This window comes from Neovison vison, chromosome 1 (assembly GCF_020171115.1).
Source record: "Neovison vison isolate M4711 chromosome 1, ASM_NN_V1, whole genome shotgun sequence".
Lineage (NCBI taxonomy): Eukaryota > Metazoa > Chordata > Mammalia > Carnivora > Mustelidae > Neogale > Neogale vison.
In genome coordinates this window covers 232,288,670-232,312,726 of record NC_058091.1, presented here as the reverse complement: position 1 = coordinate 232,312,726, position 24,057 = coordinate 232,288,670, and the positions used below count along the sequence as shown (strand labels likewise).

General features: G+C 39.0%; 1 protein-coding gene across 9 annotated transcripts in view; it reads right to left on the bottom strand.

Annotated features, from left to right (window-relative positions):
* The window catches only part of JAKMIP2 (janus kinase and microtubule interacting protein 2), a 167,138-nt gene that overhangs the window by 79,387 nt on the left and 63,694 nt on the right, over window positions 1–24,057 (bottom strand). The window contains exon 1 of one of the 9 annotated variants that reach the window (XM_044224888.1): window positions 11,287–11,398. The exons of the other annotated variants lie outside the window; for them this stretch is intronic. The gene's annotated coding sequence lies outside the window, so the exon portion shown is untranslated. Of the gene's footprint in view, window positions 1–11,286; window positions 11,399–24,057 lie in introns of those variants that run through there. 9 annotated transcript variants of the gene reach the window in all.

Sequence of the window (24,057 nt, the reverse complement as noted above, 5' to 3'; positions counted from 1 at the left end):
CTCTGCCTGCCTCTCTGTCTACTTGTCATCTCTATCTGTCAAATAAATAAATAAACCTCTAAAAAAAAAAAAAAAAAAAAAAAGAATGTCCCTGGTGGACAGAGCACTGAGTATGAAGGTCTTCATGTAAAAGAGAATATGAACGATGCTATAGAGAAACATACAGGCAAGAGTTTGGAAGGGAAAAGCAATCTTTTCAGAGAGACAGGCAGAAAGCAGCTGGTGGAGGACAGTTTCAGCAACATTAAAGGAGATGGACTTCACACGCATAGCATGTGTAGTTACTGAAAGATTCATACAGGTAAGTGGCCTGACCACATTTTGAATTCAGTAACAATCCTCTGGCAACTGAGGATGGAACAGACTAAAGGGGTAAAAGAAATGCAGAAAGGAAAGTTTGGAGCCTGTGATCATAATTCATTTAGACTGTAGTTATTTTTCATTTACACTGTATTTATTTTTTAGGTGACTAAGTCTCACTTTAGGGTAAAACTGTGTTTTATCCACCTTTGTCCTTAGGGGACCTGTCAAGTGACCACCATGAAATCCAACTGAATTAATATTGATCTGAATCCGAGGAAAACACTGAGATTGAAGGATGTGTTTCACAATTTCTACAAAGATCATTTATAATTAGGTCTATTATATATTATATATATATATATTATATATATATATATAATTAGGTATATTTCTTTTACTTTGCAGGAGCCCTTGAATGACTGTTTTGATTTCAGGCAAAAGTTAAAGCTTGGTGTAACCATTAAATAAACAAGAAAATTAAATGAATTTTTATTTAAGTCATGTGTTGAGATTTCATAATCCTTGTTGCTATCCCTCATACTCCCAAGCTTAATTTCACTCCTCAGCACTGAGTAAGTCATCTTGCACTGTACTCTTTTGTCTGGGTTTAGAAGGCTTTCATAAGGGCTAGTTAAGCAAAGTAACTCTCTCAGTGCTATATTGTCTTATTTGCATTGTCCTTTCTTTCTGGATTCGAAGTGTTTCACAGCTGTTAGAACGAGAAGTGCCAACTTCACTGCACACAGGGGAGAAATCCCAAGCAAAGCAGGAAACTATTACATATTCAAGGTCAGATAGCAAGAAGTATGCCTCAGAGCCCCTTCCCCAAGGCAGGCATTCAACCTGTAGTACATCTTATTAAAAACAAACTGGCAGATTAAGTTAAAGAAGAAAACCTGAATCACTGAAAGAAGTGGTCTTCAGATAATTATAAGTATTAGTAAGCTTTTCTATTTTAGGTATAAGTGAAACATATATAACTTATTCTGTTTCCTTGTTTTCAAAGACCTTGAATTAAAAAAAAAAACTATCATAAAGGCACTTTTGCAAAGTGTCACACAGGAGCAGAAATTCTATATATAGGAGGTCAATCAGGTGTGCCTGCTATTAAGAAAGGGGAGGGTGCAGAACAATATCTGTATTAAGATATACACTACGGCACCTGGGTGGCTCAGTCGGTTAAGTGTCTGCCTTGGTCTGGGGTCATGATCCTAGGGTTCTGGATTGAGCCCCACATAGATTCCCTGCTGAGCTATTCTCCCTTTGCCCACTCCCCCTACCTCCTCCCCCCTCGTCCTCTCCCATACTCTCTCAAATAAATAAAATCTTTAAAAAAGAAGATTTATGCTGATTAATATGACTTAAGTAGAAGCACATCAAGTTTGAATAAAACAACTTCTGGATATACTGTGTGGTTTGAGTAGAACTGCATTTAATTTTCCACATTCTACTGAAGAGAATCTGGCTATCACTATTTTTCCTATGTTATAAGACAGTATGAGGTAGTATAATATTACAGAGCAATACAGACTATTCTATTTTTTAAAAGATTTTATTTATTTATTTGACAGAGAAAGAGATCACAAGTAGGCAGAGAGGCAGGCAGAGAGAGAGGGGGGGAAGCAGGCTCCTTGCTGAGCAGAGAGCCGGATGCGGGGCTGGATCCCAGGACCCTGAGATCATGAGCCAGGCCAAAGGTAGAGGCTTAACCCATTGAGGTACTCAGGCACCCTGAGACTATTCTTTTTTTAACATTTAGGATTCTGTTTTGGATTCTGTCCCAAAGGCCAATGTATAACTACATTTTTTTTTTCATTTGATGGGATCTTGGAATCAAGACCGTAAGAAGGACTAATGGAAGGTAGTTAGCCTAATCCCAATGTTAAGTTATATGCTTATAAGGTTATAAGGTAATATAATTTTATATTATATTATATTATAAGGAAAATAATTTTTAAAACAGATCAACAACTCTCTCTTGATCCACAGTTAAACCACAGTTACTATGTTAGAGTTGAAGATGATGCACAATGTTTGTACCAAACAAAACTGTATGTACTATGTGCCAGAGGAGTGGGGAAAACACATGCACACATGTACACACACGGACAAGAGAAAGTGCAGCAGGATGGCAAGGACCATCTTTCTCTGGCTCCTTGCTGAATTTCAGTGCCTAGCACAGTGCCGGGCACAAAGTAGATGCTGAGTAAGAATTTCTGAATAATTAAATGACTTCAGCAACAGAGAAGTCCTTATGGTTAAGGCTGGGACATGAAGGATGAACAGGAGGAATCAAGGACAGACAGGTAAGAGTGGGGAATAAATTATAGATCACAATGTCTGATGGGCAAAGTTAATTGTGGGGAACCAATGGATGGACAACTGGAAAAATAAAGAGAGAGTAAATCATGCATGTGCTGACTGCCTAGATACTGAATTTATGTATTTTTTAATAATTACAAAGAATCTGATAAACATTTTTAAGAGGAGAGACATGGTCCAATTTTTTTAAAGGAAGATTAATCTTGAAGTTGTGTGTGGGGCAGAATGGAACAGAAAGGACTAGAAGTTAGAGGTCCAGATAGGAATCCATTGCCAATATTCAGAGAGAAAGGGAGGACTTTGGATTAGGATGGAGGGAAGAGGGCTTTTTCTTTCTTAAGCTACAAGAACTCTTATTCATCTCCCCACCATCATTTTCTTCATCCTCACTCAAAACCTTTTCTCTTTATTGAGCACTCAGTATGTGCTGGGCACTGCACAATGCATGTGCACCTGCCCATTTCAAACTTAAAGCAAGCTATGAGACGCACGTGCTTACTGTTCTCCATTTATCGTTGAAAGAACTAAGTTGACAGGAGACCCGTTCCCTCACTTAAAGTCACAGAGCAAGGTAAATGGTATAACTAAGATGTGTGTGAGCCTGAAGCTTCTTACGGACTTGAGTCCCTATACTTCTCTCATCTGGTGTGTAGTGTTTGAAGAGTCCACATAACATGCTGATTTGGGGAAGTAATGCCAGAAAGAAGAAAAGATAAAAAATGACAACCAACGCTTGTACCTCAAACATTAGAAGAATGTGGTACCATCCACAAACTTGCAAAGATGAAAGGAGTCACACATGTGCTTAGAAATATTAAGACCTAATATTTTCAGGATGCTTAATATAAGCCAGGCAGTATACTAAATAACATATATTCATTTTCTCATTTAATCCACAACATTATAAATACTACAGATTGCGGGGGGGGAAGCCCAATGTGGATCGTACAACAAAAGTGTGCTGCAAGCCAACAGCGAAGTCAAGACATAACATGGACTGCCTCGCTCCAGAGCCCGTTTGCCCAGTCACTATGCTGTACCAGAAACATGTCAGTTTGTTTTTAGAGAAATCACATCTCAGGGTGCACAGTAGTATCTTTTAATTATTTATTATTTACCCACTTTTAAAATTTTTCTCCCACCTATTCAAAAACAATTCCCAAGGCCTCAATCAGATAAATGCACTTCAACATAATGTGATTTAAGACATTTAACATGAAGTCGACAGTACGTGTATACACATGTATAGAGATAGGTGTTTAAATTGCAATAGTTTTCTTTGAGTAGTAGATGATGAGAGATCTAAGTTTAAATTTCTTAAGGCTTTTCTTCTCCCTCTCCAAGATTTCTTTAATAATTGTTATATAACTTCCATAATCTGAATGAAATAATGTTTCTTGGGGTGGGGGTGGGGGAAGAAGAATTCAGTGAGAAAAGAGGAGCAAACAGAAAGTAAGAGCAGAAAACGAGCTAGAGCCGGGAGCGAGGCTGGAATACATAGGCATGCTTTCAACATCATATGATGAAAAGCTGGAATTAATGCAAGCATAGAGATTTTTGTTTCTAAATCGGAAATGCTGTGGACTCTAAAATGCTCCTTCTCTTCGCTGAAAAGTGAACCAGCCATTAGACAAAGCAAGTCACAGCACAACTGTTAGCTCCATAAAATCAACAGCTGAAATCAACAAGATCAGAACAGACTCCTTCTGAACAGATGTCAGGCCCCTTCTCAGGAAGGGACTATACAGTCAATTAGATTGGACCTTGAATAAATCATTTTTTTGGAAATCACTGGGAACACTGGTTTTTTATCAGACCTACTTTACTCTTTCTTTACTGTCCGCCAACCTCGTCTGTGTATACTTCACAGACTCAGGAGTGCAGATCACTCAGGGAAATAAACTGTATTACCTATGAAATTAACTTTTCTTCCTTCAATATCTCTATCACTTTTTGCTTCATAGAGGCAGAGAATTTCCTGGGCTTATTCACCACTTTTAACCCCACTGCTTAGCACAGAGCCTGACAGTAGGTACTCAGATATAAAAATGTTTATTGAGTTAAGTAAATGAAGCCAAAATGGAATTTTCAACAGCAGAAATAAAGAATGCCTTCAACCCACAAAATATTTATGTTGTTCTCCCAAATAAGGACTATTACAGAAGGAGGTGTAATTCACAATCTACTTAATGGTAATGCCAGTTTACCCCATGTTAAACTCTGGAGTATATTAATAGCATCTAACTACTTAGAAATTTAAGCAATATACTTTCAAATGTAAGCAATTTACTTCTAAGAAACACATTTTCCCCCTAGTACTTTCTTTGACTTATTACTTCCTGACACAAAAAGTAGGAATTATGATTGCTCATTTAAGGTCTGAAACCACTTCTATAGACAGTCTCACTAGGAAAAGTAGTTTCAAAGGTTCAAATTTTTTTCTCCACATGGACCTTACAGGAAATTCTGAAAGCCAAATTTCCTCTTTGGATGGTAAGCAATCTTTGACAGTTCCAAAATTCTGGGGCCCTAGCTTCTGACTTTCTAGATCATAATAGCATTTGTATAGATAATTATTAAACTTCATCTGCTTACTCACCTCATACTGTGACAGATGAATGCTACTGCTACTGCTAATCATCATCATTACTATTATTGGCTATTTACTACCGCTAGCCGCTGTGCTAAGCTATTTAAAAGCATTATCTTTTCTTTGACGTGGGTGTTAAAAGTCATCTAGTCCAGCCCTAAATGTATGATTTATGAATCCTCTCTAAAACTCCCCACTGGGAGACACCAACATTCAAATAAAGAACTGCAGGCCTGAAGATGTGATGAGTTTTGGAACAGAGAAGCAAAGCAGACACTATCAGAGCACAGAGGAGATCCAGTTCCCTGGGGAGGACTCAGGCTGCTTCTAACAGAAGGTACGGCTGAGCTGAGTCTTGAAAGATGAGAGAGCACTTGTCATATGGTTGAAGGAAGAAGGAAGAACTGAATAAATATAAGATTTGTTAAGAATCACAGATGTACCGAGACTTTTGATTAACTGGAGGATGTGAGGATGGGGAAGGAGAAGGAATTTGGAAAGGGCTCATTTTCGTATCTGATATTAAGCTCATCTGAATTCTTACTTTTCAAGTAAAACTTTCAATTTGGGATAAAGGGTTCCAGATTCTGATCTGTACAGTGAAAAATTGTTAAATAATAACTCTTAAAATCTTTCTGTACGTCAAGCACCGTACTTACCATTACACATTTATTATTTCACAAAAACAAATTAATAAGATAGATATCATTTTTCCACTATACAAGAGAAGAAATTAAAATTTAATATTTGCCCAACTTTACTCAGCTCTTATATCTATGAGCCACTCGTTCACTCAGTTGTTCCTCGAGAACCTGCTATGTGTCTGTCAAAATTTGAAAGTGGGTCAGCCTGATTTGAAAACATTTGTTTTAACCACTACACAGCACCTGTCTCTGCGTTAGCATCAGAAAGAGAATCTATATTTTTTCCTCTTCTCATTTATTAGTTTTTAAAGTTGTTTTGTTTTGTTTGTTTGTTTGTTTTTTAATTTGAGAGGGGATGGAGAGAGAACAAGCAGGGAGAGGGGCAGAGGGAGAGTGAAAAGCAGACTCCCCGCTGCACAGAGCGTCTGACTCAGAACTTGATCCCAGGATCCTGAAATCATGACCTAAGCCAAAGGCAGATGCTTAACCGACTGGGCCACCCAGGTGCCCCTCACATTTATTATTATCTTTACCACTCTCAAATGACTCAGGAACAAGTCATATTCTAGAGAAGTCAAAGTGTGAGGCTACTAAACACATTTCTTGTCCAGAGCATGACAGAGATTTAACACAAAGCTGTGTATCATTATTTTAGCTATGCTCTGAATGCCAACTGAGTTCACTGCTTAGGTCATTTCACTGATAAACCCCATTTTTCAGGGCACTTATAATCTAGCAGTTAACAGGAGCACTTGGGTGGCTCAGTGGGTTAAGCCTCTGCCTTCTGCCCAGGTCATGATCTCAGGGTCCCAGGATCGAGCCCTGCATCGGGTTCTATGCTCGGCAGGGAGCCTGCTTCCCCGTCCCCCCGCCACGGCCTGCCTCTCTGACTACTTGTGATCTCTCTCTGTCAAATCAATAAATAAAATCTTAAAAAAAAAAAAAAAAGAAATCTAGAAGTTAACATTTTTCCTGTGTGAAATAGGCTAAGACAAGGGAGTACTTTATTCTGGCAAAATAGTACACACAAAATAGCTATTAAGTCTTAAATGATCAACATGAGAGAGATAACTAGGTAAGATGGGATTTGAAGTCTAAATCTAGGGCTGTGGTGGAAAATCTAGGGCTTTGTACAGAGACTGACAAAATATAACCGATAGTGGTAAATAGGAATCATTAGTATTTTCCTTGTATTCATGCAGATGGGGTAACGGAGACTTCGTGAAGGCACACAATTGGCTTGCAGCCCAGAGCTGGTAAGTAACGGAGTGAGGCTATCCTCCAAGCTGTTTCACTGGAGAGCCCATTGTCTTCACTCTATCTCTACAGTACCTCCTTCTTAGGGAGCTGGTGAAAACGACATGGAATAACGCAGGTAAAGGGTTTAGCAGAGCATGTGTCATATAAGCACTCTCTTTAAAATAAGTTTGACCAGTACGTCTGAACATTTAATTGCTGCCAATCACTGTTTTTGGCCCTGAATAAATACAATAAAACATATAAAATAGATGTGTGGCTCATGGAGCTAATGTGTTACATGGGAGAGACACACAATAAGCATGATAAATAAAGACGTAAGTACTATGCTGGATGATGACAAAGTGCTATGGGGAAAAAAAAACAAACCATAAAGCACAGAAGTGACAGGAAGTGTCCAAGTGCGGTTGTAACTTTAGATAAGGAAAAGTCTAACCAAATAGGTGCTATTTGTCCAATGGCAGGAAGAGGGGAGGCATGCAGATGCCTGGGTGGTATGGGGGTAGAGGGGGAGCACTACAGGCAGAGGGCGGAGCAAGTACAGGAGCTCCTCAGCAGGAGCGGACATCCCAGTTCCAGGAACTGCAGGCAGCCAGCTAGGCTGGACTGAATGAGCAAGCGAGGAGAGCAGCCAAGTTGAGGGCAGACACGAATGGGAGGGCAGTGTGTGCAGACCATGCTGTGCTTTTTAGGCTACTTTACATCAGCTTGGGCGTTTACTCAGCATGAGGGCCCACTGGGGATGCCCTGATCTGACTCAGGTTTTAGCATTTCACTGACTGCAACAGTAAGAGCAGAAGAACTGGTGGCATGCGTGACGCACAGAGACAGGTTTGGAGGCCTCGGGAAAAATTCAGGTTTGAGCTGGTGGTGGCTTAGGCAGGGGTGAGAGCTGTGGAGGCAGTGAGAAGGATCAGATATAAGCTGCTGTCAAGCCTTCTTAAATTGGCATCTGGCCAAAATTACAACCTGGTCCATCGGTTTTTAAGCTGAGATGAGAAACCACAGAGGCCTGAGGAAGTACAGTAGCCTATACTCTTTGTCTTTGAAACGTATTAAAAACTCCCAGTCTAAGAAAGGCATTATGCCAAGCACTGCAGATGAAAGAGATGAGGGTGACCATCCCTGTCCCTTTAAAAGCTTAACTCTATTAAGAGGACAGTATACCTGACTATAAGCAGCACAGTGTGGCCATATGCATTCCTCCAATAAATATACTGGGTGAGGTTTTAGCTGGAGATAGAGGAAATCCTGCTCTTGTGGGGTTTATATTCTAGTAGAGTGAAACAAAAAATTAGCAAGAAATAGAAATTATATAGCAAATTAAAAGGCAATAATGAGGGACTTCAAAAAGAGCAAGCCCATATCTGTGCAACACTCTTAACACTGAAAAATTATGAACAATGTAATGTCCATGTAAAAATAACTGGCTTAATAAGGTGGTATGTCCAGTCTACAAATTAGTATGCAAAAGTTTAAAAATACATAAGTAAATCTAATGACTCAATGAGACTAATTTTACTTTCAGTCAGATAATAAAGAGCAAGATAATGAGTGAGAGAAAAAGCCCGATGTTAGACACACACACACACACACACAAAATCTCTGTGTACACATGTACGTATATAAAGCCACACACGTACGTATAAAATGATAGGGTGAAAGGCACCACCTTGTTTAGGAATCAAAAAGGCTTTCTAGATTTGAACCCTGTGGAGAATGTAGTTCCAATTCTTCCTTTCCCAACCATGGGCCAGTCCATGGGCAACAATCCACAGCTCTGTGGCTTTGTGGCCACCGCACAGTCCATTGGTAGCCCTCTGCCCCACATTGGCAACAGCTCTGACAATTACATACTTTGATCTACTCCAGAAAAGCTGAGACCCTTAAAGAGGACAGGGTTGGTCCTGGGTGAGTACAGGGTTTCTTGTTTTTCTCCTGTCTTCCAAGGCATTCCTGGGGGCTTGGGTGTGACCAGAGCCCCTACTGGCCTCCTTTCTCAGGCTCTGCCACCATCTCCTCAAGCAGTGCCTCGGTCCATTCTGTCTGTCCACCCTGCCTCAAACCCTTCCCCAGATCACAGATCACTGTGTTTGATCAACCACTTCTGCCAATGTGCTAGCAGATTAGGTTTGTGTTCACAAACTCTCCCAACCCACCAACGCATGAGTTTTATTTTAAAAAAGCAATTTAGGAGGCACAAGTATTGCATCAGATTGTGTATGAGGAAACTAGCTGTTCCCCATAAACCACTGTACTTAAATTGAGTTATTAAAATGATTATTAACTCTCCCACCCTTTCCACGGTACACACATTAAATGTTATGATTATTATTAACCTTCTCACCTCCTCCACAGTATACACATTGGGAAATGCTATTACTAAGCCCCAGTCCTGCTCCTTCTCTCACTGGGAAGGCATTCACAGAAACTGTGCTAGGCTTAAAGGCCTAGGATTTTAGTCCTCCCTATTCCTAAAGCTGCCTAATAGTCTCTCTCCTTATTTATCTATCTACCTATTTATTTATTTAGTTTAAATTCAATTAGCCAACATATGGTACATCATTAGTTTTTGATGTAGTGTTCAAAGATTCCTTAGTTGAGTATAGCACCCACCACTCATCACATCACGTGCCCTCTTTATTGAGCATCACTGAGTTACCCCAACCCCCCTCTTCCACAACCCTCAGTTTGCTTCCTGGAGTCAAGAGTCTCATATATGGCTGTCTCCCTCTCTTGCTTTTTCCCCTTCAGTTTTCCCTCCCTTCGCTTATTGTCCTCTGCACTATTCCTTATGTTCCACATATGAGTGAAAATTGTATGGAGGTCCCTCAAGACCTTAAAAATAGAGCTTTCTTCTTATTTATAAGCTTACAAGGTATTCGAACATGCTTTATCTCATTGATATTCACAATGAGACCGAGGCAGACCCTAGTGTTCCCACGTTAAGATAAGAAAACAGGCTCAGAGCATGCAGTCGCTCACCGGTCTTGCTACAAGGCTGGGAGGTAACCTAACTTATCTCCTTACAAACACATGTTCATGTACCACAACCCAAGCTTCGTCCCTGAAGGAGGTTTTGGCACACAGACTTTCTCTCCTGTAGCCTTGCCCAGAACAAGGGAGTGTTTCCCCTCCTACTCAAGAACACATGAGGGTGCTGCTGGATTAGGAGGATGCGAAAGAAGGAGCCTGGGAACCAGGGTGAAGACTACCTGGTTTGCAACTGTCCACATCTTGTGTGAGGACATCTGTATGTGAGCCCACTGGCCACACCTGCAGGTGCACACTCCTGAGCCTTTTGGCTCCTGTGTTTCCCTGCACAAGTGTCTGTTTCTGGATCCTTTTTTAAGTGGAATGCTCCCTAACATATCACATTTCCGTTGCAGGTCCTCTCTTCCTTAAATTCTAATGACATCAGCTTAAATGTAACTGACTCAAGGAAACTGTTGTAGGTTGAGTGTGCTCCTAAAAAATTATGGCCAAGTTCAAAGTCCCGGTACCTTTGAATGTGACCTTATTTGAGAACAGGCTCTTTGCAAATGTAAGCAATTAAGAGGAGGTCTTACTGGATTAGAGCGAGTCTTAATCCAGTGAATAGTGTGCTTTTAAGAAAAGGAAAATCTGCACACACACAGACACATACAGAAAACAATGCCTGGATGAAGGAAGCAGAGATCAGAGTCATGCATCGACAAGCCAAAGAATGCCAGGGATTGGCAGCAACCACCAGAAGCTTGGAGAAAGGCACAGAAGAGACCTCAGAGCCTCCAACTCTGGTGACATCTGGGTTTCAGATTTCTGGCCTCCTGAACTGAGAAAGAATACATCTTTGTTGTTTTCATCACCCACTTTTTAGTAATTTGTTACAGTAGCCCTGGGAAGTCTTCCTTGTTTTTCCCAGATCCGGCCAGGTTCTTCTCCTATACATTTTCACAGCATTGGCTATTTTCTTCTAAACAGCATTATATCACAGTATATTGATATTTTTAAATCAATATTTATTGCCCCACTAAAATGAAGCCCTGTGAAAATAGATTATGTGGGATTTTGCTCACTATAGTGACAATCATAAAAACAGTGCAGTCTGCAACAAAATATTTTTTAAATAAAAGAAAGAGGGAATGAATGATTAGATTGATGAATGCAAGAAGAGAGCAGAGCACTTACAATTTTGGCCCGAGGGTTTGGGAGAAGCGTTCACCTGAAAGCAAAACAAAGATCTCTCTCTCTCCATCTCTCTCTGTCACAGAACTGTCTCTCTTCCCTCTCTCAATCTCTCTGTCTCTCTCTCTTGCTTGTGCCAAGTTAGATTCAGAACATTTGTCTTTTTAAAAATCTGTGGGGAATGAAAAGATTGACAAGACAGTTAATATCAGGGAAAACTGTCAACTCTAACACTGATGATAAACACTGTAAAACTGTGAAAAATGAAAACAAATGATCTCTTTCTACCAGTTAGAGAAAGTAGAAACTCTTGATCGTTTTTGTCTTATCAAACAGCACAACAGTAATTATTTGTACCATTAATTTTGTATGCAATCTAAAATGGCAATTTTTATTTGATGAAAATAGTAAAAATCAGACATATTTTTCTATCTATAGAGTTAGCTATTTATAAATATACTCATATATCTTAAAAATTACAGAAAAAAATGATGTTGTACTGTAATTAAGGGCAAAAGCTTTGGAGTCAGAGCCCAGGCAAAAAGACCAGCTTTAACCAAATACAGTGACTACATTGGGCTTGGACACATTATTTAACTTGTCTCTGCCCAGCTTTTAATTTTGCCTCATAGGGTCGTAGTTTGTATGAAATCAGCTAATATATGCAAATACATACAAGAGTAATTGGCACACAGTAAAACTCAATACATTTTAGCATTCTTATTACTATTAGACATCTGACGTTTGATGAGACCTTGGTGAGTAGTCATTGAGATAATCTCATCCATTTATGTCATAACTACAAATTACAAATCATTTTCTTTTTTCAACTTTCAGAATTAAAAAGTGATGAACAAAATAGGCTGGTGAGTGATGCGTGGGGTTAGGAATGGTGAAGAGATTTTGAAAACACTTTTCTTTGTAATAAGAAGATGCTGAAAGCTTAATTATTTTGGGGGGTGGCAGGAAGTAGGGGGGATATAATAAAATGTCCAAAAAAATGGAATTATAATGCCTTATTTCCATTTTAGTGGAGACATTGACTTATTTTTATGGTAATTTAAATTAAAGTTTTTGTCCTTTAGTCCCAGTCTTGCCAAGTCACAATTTCAAAGGATTTTTAAAAACTTGAGTATAATGGCTTATGTGGTTTTAAGACTTAGAATTCCAATTAATTTGGGGGTTGAACTTCTGATTAGACATGTCAGATTTCAGTATAAAGTCAAATGTATTAAGCATATCTGTGGTGTTTCCTCCTTCCCAAAGAAATACTTTCTTACTATTGACATTTTCAGTATCTTGCTTGTTAATGGATTTTATGCACAATTATTTAATATATTTAATCTTAGCTCTTCTCTTGGTGTCAGATAGGATCACCTTCATCCAACCTGAGATTTAATGTTGACTGGTCAGCTGGCAAGTGCTATACTACTGCCTACACTGGGAAATTGCTGAGATTAAAAGAGTTTCTTTAGGGGCGACTGGGTGGCTCAGTCTGTTGGGCAGCTGCCTTCAGCTCTGGTCATGATCCCAAGGTCCCGTGATTGAGCCCCGGATTGGGCTCCCTGCTCAGCAGGAAGCCTGCTTCTCCCTCTCTACTCCCCCTGCTTGTATTCCCTCTCTCGCTGTGTGTCTCTCTCTGTCAAATAAATAAATAAAATCTTTAAAAAATTCCTTTAAGCTTCTATTTTGGCTAGAGAAGATAAAGTTCATTTTCCAGGGGGATGCTAGCAGCTCCTTATCTTTTTGGGTGTCTCCAATCTTGTCTTTGTGGCTAATTTGGGGATCACAATCATATGATGGGCAGTGAAAATAGAAACAGGACTCCTCAGTGGGCTATCTATACCACAAGCAGTCATTACCCCAGACCAGAACTTTCTGATAGATGCAGAGGCCATTCAGGAAAATGAGCCATCCCAAGATTCCTACAGGTCCTCTAATTGTCTAGTGAAATTGATAGGCTATGCTTGTCAAAGCTGCTATCTGCCATTCTTCTGGACTCCCTCCGTCTTTGTGCCTGATGATTTCCATCTGCAGCTTTCACAGTCTGATGTATAATTTGGTCTCTCCTGCCTTTCTGAATTTTTTTTTAAAGATTTTATTTATTTATTTGACAGAGAGAAATCACAAGTAGATGGAGAGGCAGGCAGAGAGAGAGGGAAGCAGGCTCCCTGCTGAGCAGAGAACCCGATGCGGGACTTGATCCCAGGACCCTGAGATCATGACCTGAGCCGAAGGTAGCGGCTTAACCCACTGAGCCACCCAGGCGCCCTGCCTTTCTGAATTTTGCCTTCTCTGTGTAACTTTTCCTTTTGATACTGTGTATTTCTCAAACTTTTCCTATCTCTTAGTGTTGTTCAGATTCATTCTTTGCTGTTGAAAGAGTCAGAGTTCATCTTTGCAAAAAATACAGTAAAGATGGAAACAACTGTCAAATGAAGAAAATAAAACAGAGAAAACAGAAGTTGCTTTTAAAGGCATAAAAATCAAGTTTTACATCACTTGTCCCTTTTAAAAAATTTATTTATTTGAGAGAGAAAGACCAAGTAGGGGTGTCGGAGGGGCAGTCAGAGAAAAAGAAAGTCTTAAGCTGAATTCATGCTGGGAGCCCAACATGGGGCTCAATCCCACAAACCTTGGGATCACAACCTGGGCCAAAACCAAGAGTCGGACGCTTAACCGATTGCACCACCAAGACACCCCTTATGTCTTATTGTTTGGACCAAAGTAATGAATATGTGTGACTCAAAACTTACAATAATTATGACAAATTTCGTGTCTGAGGTTCTAAACTGGAGACTGAATAAACTGAAGGCACAGAATAATAGAAGCATAGGCAAGCAAGTCAATCTGTTTTGTATGTGACCATTTTTGGACATAGGACTAGAAGGATTTTCTCCCCTCATTCTCAAAGTTAGACTATAGATGAATATTCACAATCAAGTTAGAATCAAACCAAATCAAAGACATCATAAGATTAAACACTCAGGATTCATATGGAGTGATTTTTTGTACCAAATTTGGCAGTTTACAGATAGCTACCAATCCAACTAAATTAAGGGGTCTTTAGCACAAGCTTAAACAAGAAAAAGCCTATTCATTGGTTGACTGGATAAAAGGGAAAAGCAAAATGGCACCAACTGCCTGGTTTCCCTCCACACCCATTTTAGAAGGTTGAAGACCCTCAAGGATCAAGGCTTTCTTCCTTAAGACTTAACATAGGTAAAATTTATGGTGGTTTCTCTTAGTATGCAGCTTGACTACACCAGTTCCCATATTTTCTCTCTAAGGAGAGCCAGATGAGTAGGATTCCTTCTTATGGCATTATCTAACAGGGATAGCAGTGCTCCAACTGAAGCAAGCCTAGCTTGTGCCCTTGGTCCAGACATTTCTGTTCTTCCTTAGCTTCTGACCAGCAAAGTAAGGCTTGCTTCTCTCTTTTTTTCTCCTATTGTTATGGAAGCAAAGGTGTATCAGGGTGTGTGTGTGTGTGTGTGTGTGAGAGAGAGAGAGAGAGAGAGAGGCAGAGAGAGAGAGGACATCAAAGAACTAGCTAGCTCAGGGATTTTTCTCCCTCATTTACATTCATTTATTTTTATTTTTTTTTATAATGATTTATAGAAGTTAAGAACTAATGTTTGGCATACCTGCTTGACTTAGGTATAAGTTAAACAAATCAAAACTTTTTTTCTGGTAAGGTTATGCAGAATAATACATATTTCTATTATACATTTGAAAGCCAGTATATAAAATCTGAATACAATACTAGAATATGGCTTCCATTTCAAAGGAGAGATGAAAACAAAACCATATTCTGGGGAGATCTCAATATTACAGATCATTACCTGTCTTAACTCTCTTCAATCCAACAAGGTTAGGTAAACACAAAAATAATGTTAAGACACATCCCAGTGGAGACTGGACAAAATTTAGTAAGCAGATACCAAATGCCAGTCATGCTTAAGATTGTTTTATATGGTACAAGGTTTACGGACACTTACCCACTGCACAATTTTGGGAGATGTCATTCATGTGTGCTCCCTAGAATTGTGCAAAGTGGTGATACAAAAATAAATACAATACGGTCTTTCATTCATGCCCTCTGGCCGACAGAATGAAGACAACTTCTCTGGCATTGAAAGCTCTTTACTATCTGACCCAAATTCCATTTATCACAATCCATGTAGTCTAACATTTGGTTATAAAGAATCTATTTGCTACCCACCTTTTCCTGTAATTGGCCTATACTCTTCCACCCCTTCTTGTCTTGCTCATGCTATGACCCCAACATCATAAAACAGATTGTATATAAAAATTTAAATATATAGGTATGCCTTAGTATTTTCCATATACATATATATGTGTATATATATGTGTGTGTGTATATATATATATAGCTGTGCATACTATACATATATAGTAGGAAAACACTAAGGCACACCAATTACATGCTGTAGATAAAGGACATTGAGAGAAAACGGAGCTGGAAAGGTAACTTAGGCCAGCTAAAAGGCTTATTCAGTAGGCCAAATGGATTGCTGATGGTTTGAATAGGTGTGTGACATGAACAAAGTTGTGCATTAGTAAGTCAAAATGGGTTACAGTAAGAAAATTACTGCAACTGTTAAACAAGATAGAATTAGGCTTTAACCTCAGTGGATATAGAGAAAACAAATGTAGAAAGATTTCCAGAATAAGAGAAGGTAATGGATGAACAGATCCTGAAAGTTATCTACATTGGTGAGAAAGTAATTAGAGAAAGATGGGTGCCTGGGTGGCTCAGTCTGTTAAGCGTTTGCCTTAGGCACAGGTCATGATGCCACTGTCCTGGGATCAAGTCCTGTATTAGGCTCCCTGCTCAGAAGGGAGCCTGCTTCTCCCTCTCCCACCCTGCCCTGCTTGTGCTCTCTGTCAAATAAAAATAGATAAAAACCTTTAACAAATAATAAGTAAAAAAAAAAAAAAAGAAAAGAAAGAAAGTAATTACAGAAGGAGTCTTTTATATGAGTAAGAGCATGAAGAAAGAAGGTAGGAAGACAGGTAAGTGAGGTGGGAATAAGGCTGTGTGGCTTGGGAAATGAGATGAATTAAAAAGAATTTCTTTTCCAACCATACACTGATCTAGTTTTCTTGAACATTTTGCCTACATAAACACCTAAATTTACAGTTAACAACAAGAGCAACAACCAATAATGGACCAAAAATAGGATTCCAGAAATGTAAACAAGCACCAAGGATGATTCAATCTTGGGGGCATCAGTCAAAATGTGATGATTCTTGAACACTAGGGACAGGAACTAAACCCTAGTGTCTATCAAGAATATGGCCTTTTATTTTATGAAGGAGCCTGCATATAATTGGGTTAACAAAACAAAAACCTAATTATTAGCAAACTCTACCAGAAGAATACCAAGGAAATTGCCACAAGTCATCCATCCTTTATGATGGTGTGTGACCTAAAAGTATACTACCTATGTTAGTTGAAACATGCTGGATGAAATACCAGTGATCTAAGTGAACAGAAGGAAGCAAACTGAAAACCTTTTTGGAGAAGGTTTTTTACTGTCAAAACAGAGCTCAAAAAATTCTCCCAGATAAAGTTCTAAGGTAGAAAATTTTACTGGGAAAAAGGAGCAGACAATAAAATCAGAGTTATAAAGATTCAAATATTGAAAACATCAGGTACAGGATATAAGTTATATATGTTAAAAATATTAAAAAATAAAGAGATTTTTAAATATAAGCACTAATTATAAAATACACAAAATGATGAAAATAACCATTCAAATAGACTTTCTAAAATAACCAAAATTGAATCTTTATAAGTGTAACAGTAATTTAACATTTAGAAAGGAAAAAAATAATTATAGTTGAAAATTAAATGGCTGGTGACTATCATGTTAAATACAGATGAAGAAACATTTAGTGAACTGGAAGACAGAGCTAAGGAAATTTTCAATAGTATGAACAAAATGAGACTGAAAAAAATGTATATGATGTTAAGACAAATGCAAATCACAGTGAGAAAGTTTAATATATATCTTATGGTATCTCCAGGATAAGAAAATAGGCAAATCTGGAGAGAAGTAATATTTGAAGAGATAATGACAATTTTAGAATTTAGCAAGTCTTATGAGGGAAATTCATCTGTGTGTTTGCACTTCCTTTATTATGTCACTACTAAATGTTCTGAGCTAGGACCAACCCCAATTTTCAGTCTGCAGCCAGAGCTAAGAATTAGCAAATCTCCAAGGGGAAAAAGAGCAACTTCAGATCTTCAGGTCACCTCCCAAAGTTCCTCGCTTTTCTAAAATTTGGTCTCCCTTGCTTCTGCAGCTCTCTACACGGCTTTAAAATACAACTTGGGTTAATAATATTTGGCTTTTCTACTTATTTTCAGTGGGAACATGGAACTATTATGAACTACTTCATTCCAGCAGGAAGAAATTTAGGGATGCTTCTTTGATATTTGAGCATATTCAACTGGTTGGACTGTTTGTGAAGGGGGGAAAGTGATAGAGGGAAACAGTGGTTGCTAGGAGTGAAAATATGCAGAACCTTGTAGGCTACAGTAAGGAGTTCATTTTCCCAGAACTCTAGTATCAAAATATCGTAAGGACCAATGCCATGAATGAAAAAATCTCTAAGGAGGGACACAAGATACAGAGAAGTAATACGATTCTGGATAGTGATGAATGGGCATCTTAGGATTACATGAAAAAGGAGGCTTGGATTCAAGAACAGTAGAATAAATGAATCACTCTACCATCAGATACTGGGTTGTAGTTGAGCGGTAGAGGTAGGATATTTTAAAGATGAATGGAATGCAAATTGCTTCTCCTGACACAATTAGTACAAGATGAAAAGCAGAGAGAATAGTAGTGGGAGAGCCTTGTTGGCCTAAGCTTCAATGATACTGAAAAGTATTGCCCCCTCATCTTATATTTCCATCATCTCTACATTCTTCCAGTAACAGACCCTCCTTCAGTGAACCATCCTCCTTCAGTGAACCATCCCTCTTCCATTCTCACCCCATACAAATTCAGTAGAGCTAACTGCTTCCTCCTTTACCTCTCTCCTACTGGCCTGGCAAAAGTTTGGTACATGATCCAGAACTGGTTCTGGCAACTGGTTCTATGATAGACACAATTTTGTCTGGTGAAACTCAATTCCAGGACTTTTTTTTTTTTTAAAGATTTTATTTATTTATTTGACAGACACAGATCACAAGTAGGCAGAGAGGCAGGCAGAGAGAGGAGGAAACAGGCTCCATGCTGAGCAGAGAGCACAATGTGGGGCTTGATCCCAGGACCCTGGGATCATGACCTGAGTCGAAGGCAGAGGCTTTAACCCACTGAGCCACCCAGGCGCCCCTCAATTCCAGAACTTTTCATGGAATTATTTTGCTCAAGTTGATGGAATGTTGGTCTACATCTGGTAGTGGCTACCTTGCAACATTAAAGAAGAGCTAATAGGACAAGAGAACCCAAAGGTAAGAGATTGAGAGTCAGCAAGAAAGAACACTGACAATCCAAACATGCTTGAGTATAGTTCTATTCTAGACTTTCTATTTACATGGCATAATAAGTTACCCTTCCTGCTTACATCAGTTTGATATCACTTGCAAAAGAACAACTCCTGACAAATACACTTGAAAAAATTTGAATGGATGTTATTTGTTTACAACAAAATGGGAATTTCACAAGTCATTAAAAAGAGCCAGTCTCAGAATTTCAAGAGTAAAGGAGTTCAGAGATAAAAGAGCATGTTTTGACTTGCTTCAAGTCTTAGAGCTAGCTAGTTAATGGTAGATCTAGTGATAAAATCCAGATCTCTCATACTTTCTTCTCTCGGGAAGAGATAGTGTTGTGTTCTCCCTTTGTCTCCTTGCCTTCCCCTACTGGGGCCTTTGGTGCTAAAGAGGAAGAGGGATCTCCAACATCAGAGGTGGGGCAAAGTAAGAAGAAAACTAACCAGGGGGAATGAGGGTAGGGTGAGGTGGGTATCCACTTTCCTGCAAGACTAAATTGTCTATTAAAAATCAATCAACTTGAGCGCCTGGGTGGCTCAGTGGGTTAAGCCATTGCCTTCGGCTCAGGTCATGATCTCGGGGTCCTGGGATCGAGTCCCGCGTCAGGCTCTCTGCTCAGCGGGGAGCCTGCTTCCCTCTCTCTCTCTCTGCCTGCCTCTCTGCCTACTTGTGATCTCTCTTTGTCAATTAAATAAATAAAATCTTTAAAAAAAAATCAATCAACTTCTCCACTTTTCCATGGAAAATCAATGAATCCTCTTTGATAATCAGCATGACCATTACTCAACAGTGAAGTCTGACAGGTATTGCTTCCTTAACTTGTACAGATCTTCAGCTGTCAGTAATTTTTGTCGTTGATAAGGCTGATTATTCTGACTATGAAGAAAGGATCCGAGGTGGAGTTAAGAAGCTTCTCAGAAGCAAAATGCTGCAGCATGGCTGTGTGTAAAGGCAGTCTGAGGCCCAATAGAGCTGTGTTTGTTCACTTTTCCGATGGATCCAGCATGTACTGGATGAAGCCAGAGAGAGAAAAATAGCACTCACAGCATAGCAGAGTGTGAATAACAAGGTACAGGCAAACATCTGCACACAAATCAACCAGGATAATTTTATCTCATCATCTGCTATAGCCAGGATGCATGAGCAGAATCTCTCCAGAATCTGCTCATTGGTGCTTCAAGGGAGATTATTCCTTGCTCTTAAGGACAATAATCCTCTGATTACTTGATTCCTTGAAATGCCTTTTGAATCAGACAAGCCCAATATGAATGTGTGGAAAAACTTGTCTTCCTCAAGCTGGGTTTGAACCCCAGAATTCCAATACAGTTTTTATCTTTTCTGCACCTTAAGGAGTAGATTATTAAATAGAGCCAGAGGGAATTAGAAGAGCACTTAACTTAGAGACAGTAAATGGTCACTTGTTAAGTAAAAGATATGCTTGAGGTGCTCTGCAACTCTTGGCAAAACTCTCTCCACTTTGGGCTTCAACTTTCAGACCTGCAAAGTTAGAGTTGGGCTTAGTGAAATCTAAGGTCCATAGGGCAGAAATACTCTGACCATCTATCTTCAGGATAAATGTGGCTGGGAGGCTGGTCATTTAGTTTAACACAAAGCATCAGAAGAGAGCAGTTCAATCTTATGCATAACTAAGGACTTGCAATTTAAAGCTATAATTCTTTTGTTTATATACCAGAAAAAGAATTTCTTTTTAAAGTGCCATTTTGGCATGGATGTGGGGAATCTCTCCTATACTGTAGTAGAAGAATAAACTAGCACAGTCTTCCTGTACAGCCATGTGGCAACATAATTAACAACTGGAAACGCATGCACCCTTTGACTTAGACATTTTACTTCTAGGAATTTCTACTACGGGTAGAGTTGCACATGTGTGAAAGACTTTTGTGTAAGGCTAGTCACTATAGCATTGTTTGTAGCAGCAAGAGACTGGGAACAATTTAAATGTCAGTATCTACAATGGAATAGCTGTACAGTGGAGTATCATGCAGCTGTTACAAAGAGAATGGAGAAAAAAGTCTTAAAATGTGTTAATAAGGAAATATTTTTTGCAGAAATGAATCACTTTAGCTACCTGACTAAAGAAAGGCTCAAAAGGGATGATGGCTCTTTTTGTTTTCCTTAAATCTTGAGTATCAGGAATGCGTTCAAGGCCAGTTAGTACATTCTAACAAAGAATTGACCAGAAACTCTTTGCAGTCGGCACTGGTAAGGATGAGGATGGGAATTCTGGCTGAGGTATTCTATTCATGATCTCATCCTCTGTATTGTGCCTCTTCCCAATGACACCTGTCTGTTAACATCCTCTGTCATAAATACTCAAAATTCTCTTTCTTAACATTTTCTTAAAACAAACAAACAAACAGTTATAGTATTGAATACCCAAAATGCACCATACAGTATAACTAGAAATTAATGTAAATTCTGCCATCCTAAAAATGACAATCTACCTATTACCTCCATCTGTCAGAAGGGAAAACACAGACACTGAGAAGCTTATAATCTACCCAGAGAATGACAGTCAGTCAAGGGTTCTTTCTGCTCCTGAAGCTTATGTGTGTTTGTCTTTGTGTTGTCCTCCTAGGACATGTGAACATTTTTTTCTTTGAGGACGTGTGAACATTTTTTTATACAGGAAGTTGAACAGTTTAAACAGACACTATGATTTAATACACAGTAATTAATCCTAAGTGCCAGGAATTGTTCTGAGTGCCTGGTACGTGCGGCCAAGCTGTAAGGTCCCAGAAAGGACAGAAATGAACACGTGCTCCCATGGTTGCTGGATGCCCATGATGGATGTATAGCCAATATTGATAAATACACTGCTTCCCAAATGTCAGACATTTTCATATGACTCTCACAATTTTCACTATAGTTACATGCTACCAATAATATTATTTAATTTTCCTTTGAATCACCTTAATTTTTCCTTAAAGTCTATCTACTTTAGCCTTCGTCTAAGCAGACATACTTCTAAGACCAAAGTTCTGGTGTGTTAGTAGTATTTTTCTACTAAATGCTACAATAAATATGTAATTATAAGGAAAAAGTCCATCCTTGTTCCACTTAATATCACACTTTAGGAAATACTGGATTACTGCCAAATTGTGGTAGAGTGATAGGGTCCTCTCCCCTGACACATGAGATTCTCTCATTCAACTTTTAACAATGCCATTCTTCACAGAAATGCAATGTGCAGCCACCAGTTTTGCTAGCATTGGTACATCCTCCCTGGTGACATATCTCACTCCAAATTTGACAGACATTCACATTTTCCATCATGCATTCTCCCCAAATGTTTGACTAAGACTACTGATGTGATATGTAACATTGGGTTTGTGACACTGAATTTGGTGAGTCAATGTTTGCTACATAAATAAGGTTCAAAATAGCAAGTAAAGAGTCTTCCTAGCAAAAAGGAATTGAAACAAGAGGTGGGAAAGAAGCCATGATCTGAATTGATGTTTCCACAGTACTTGGGCTGTTTTGATGTAGGCTAAACATTGACCAGTCTGAGGAAAATCAGTTACAAAAAGGCTTTAGCTGGGAATAACTTTTTTAAAGATTTTATTTATTTGTTTGACAAAAAGAGAGAGAGAGAGCGCGCACAAGCAGAGGAAAAGGAGAAGCAGGCTACTCTCTGAGAAGGAAGCCTGATGCGGGGCTTGATCCCAGGACCCTGGGATCATGACCTGAGCTGAAGGCAGACGCTTAACTGACTGAACCACCCTGGCGCCCCAGCTGGGATGATTTCTGAGTACTTTCTCCTAAGAGTAAAAGTCAGAAAGAAGGGAGATTTAAATTTGTATTATATACTCCCAACAAATATTTAGTTACTTTCTAAAAGATTTTCTTAGGAGATATTCTTGGAAGTGTTAAATTATTTTTTTTAATAGTTTATTTATTTATTTGACAGAGAGAGATTACAAGTAGGCAGAGAGGCAGGCAGAGAGAGAGAGGAGGAAGCAGGCTCCCCGCTGAGCAGAGAGCCCGATGCGGGACTCGATCCCAGGACCCTGAGATCATGACCCGAGCCGAAGGCAGTGGCTTAACCCACTGAGCCATATAAAAATATTATACACATTTAGATACACATGATGAAATTCTAACAAACTAAGGTTCAAGTGACAATAGAAGCACAGTATCAATTTAAAAAAAAAAAAGACAAATGAAAATAAAAGTAAAATTTAAAAAAGGAAAGTGGGCCAAAGAAAGATCCACACTTCTCTCAGCAGTGAGTTTCCGACATTGACTCTCAAACTTTGAAGAGATTTAGCATCACCTGAGCAGTCAGTTAAAAGCTACCAAAGTTAAGCTCCATTTCTATTCATTCTGAATTAACTCTGAAGTGAGAACTTGGAAACTCCATTTTTAGTAAGCTCCCAGGTGATTCTGACGTGCAACACACTTCACAACTTAACTGACAGCTAGTCAGGTGGGAGGAGGAACAAGTTGGAATTACAATTACCAACATTTATAGTTTAATTATGATTAGTTTAATCATCAATCTACAGAGTAAACACCTCTTTAAACCTGTTATTTTCATCAACTATTTTAACTTCTGTTTCTTCCACTCTAATATGACCCCCACACACTTCAATATTCTGGAAACTGAAACACTGCTTATGATTGACGTATTTCCTTTTCCTGAAAGATGTTAGTAAATCAGTGTTCCAAAATACAATGAATTGCATCTTAATCAAGAAATACATTTGTGAGTGACCTCAAAGGTTCACAGCATGAGGCCATTGTATAATCCTGTGGACTCCTAGGTTTGAACTGTGGGTACTCTGAAACCAATGTGTAGCCTAGGTTACTGCTGGTGAGTGAGGCTAGGCAACTGCCCACTTCCAAAAGCAGCCTTACTCTTTAGAAATGCAGTGACTTTCCTAAAGTATACATGCTGCTGAAGCAAGTACTTTGACTTTCCTTAAAGTAAAGCACCATCACCAACTCACCAATAGCGCATTTTGTTTCCTGGTGAAAATCATCCCTCTGAGATAGCTAGTGATTGGCCCTGGTGTGGGTATGGAAAGACCTGAGAATGATCTTTGTATCTAAAAAAGAGTTCTTGAAAAAAATCAAGAAGTTGAACTGTAGCAGCAAGTAAGATCTATTAAATGAATTATATACACAGTTTAGATTTGTGGAGATGTCTTATGTTTAAATGATATTTTAGGGACGCCTGGGTGGCTCAGTTGGTTGAGCAGCTGCCTTCAGCTCAGGTC